This window comes from Panthera uncia, chromosome C2 (genome assembly GCF_023721935.1).
Source record: "Panthera uncia isolate 11264 chromosome C2, Puncia_PCG_1.0, whole genome shotgun sequence".
In the NCBI taxonomy this organism is placed as follows: Eukaryota; Metazoa; Chordata; class Mammalia; order Carnivora; family Felidae; genus Panthera; species Panthera uncia.
In genome coordinates this window covers 32,887,937-32,889,480 of record NC_064810.1, presented here as the reverse complement: position 1 = coordinate 32,889,480, position 1,544 = coordinate 32,887,937, and positions in this window count along the sequence as shown.

Below are 1,544 nucleotides of genomic sequence, written 5' to 3'. Positions count from 1 at the left end.
TTTTTTTTTTTTTTTTTTTTTTTTTTCCCTCCCCCATGGGTTTCTGTTATGTTTCTCAGGATCCACATAAGAGTGAAACCATATGGTATCTGTCTTTCTCTGTATGGCTTATTTCACTTAGCATCACACTCTCCAGTTCCATCCATGTTGCTACAAAAGGCCATATTTCATTTTTTCTCATTGGCACGTAGTATTCCATTGTGTATATAAACCACAATTTCTTTATCCATTCATCGGTTGATGGACATTTAGGCTCCTTCCATAATTTGGCTATTGTTGAGAGTGCCGCTATAAACATTGGGGTACAGGTGCCCCTATGCATCAGTACTCCTGTATCCCTTGGATAAATTCCTAGCAGTGCTATTGCTGGGTCATAGGGTAGGTCTATTTTTAATTTTCTGAGGAACCTCCACACTGCTTTCCAGAGCGGCTGCACCAATTTGCATTCCCACCAACAGTGCAAGAGGGTTCCTGTTTCTCCACATCCTCTCCAGCATCTATAGTCTCCTGATTTCTTCATTTTGGCCACTCTGACTGGCGTGAGGTGGTATCTGAGTGTGGTTTTGATTTGTATTTCCCTGATAAGGAGCGACGTTGAACATCTTTTCATGTGTGTGTTTGGCTCCTTTTAACTTATACTTACTTTCACTCCTTTTACTGATACTGGAAGGGCAACAGTCCACAAGTTCATCACTGACTATCTAAGCTCCCTAATTACCTAGTGTGCCAATCTCCATGCCCAACAGACTAGATGGGGAGGGAAGTCTACACAGAACAGAAGCAAAACCTGGCAGGTGAATGTTGGTTCTTCAGCCCCAATAAACTTATTAATAATCACATGTTACTTCTAAGATATACTACATAAACATCACAAAATCTAATTATAAGCAAATATGGAAATACTAAAAATTCAGTAATTTATTTGTATAAGGAATACTTTACAACCACTAACATTGAATGAAGTAGATCTATCTATACACATATATGTTCAAGACACTGGTGATGAGCAAAATCACTGAATTGACTGCAAATTGAGATGTCGGTGTCAATGTGTTACCATCTATATCCAGATTTTCTGAAGTCTGGGGAAGGTCAACTACTACATTCAAATGAATTTACCCTATCTGACTCTTAGCTTTTATGTGGTTATATTATATTTGGGGCTTTGGAGGAATGCTAGTGTTATACATGGAAAAAGACAAGCCTAGAAAGAATGCTTAGACAAAAAAAAAAAAAAAAAAAAACTATACCAAAATATCTTGAGAAACCATACAAAGTAGTTATATACAAACGTATAAACTTTGCAGTTATAAAATAAATAAAAAGAATCTGTCGAGATCATTTGAATTTTAAGGGAAATTTTATAGAATTCAATCTTGGCAGTGGCAAATAAGTAAAGAATTAGTCTTACATGATTTAGGTTTTGAAAGCCAGATTTCAAAATCTTTGGCAAAGCAAGGAACTATTAATTAATTCATTTGCTGGTCAATAGTTTAGTAAAATAAGGGGTAATTATACTTTACTGAAGCAGTACCAAAATATTT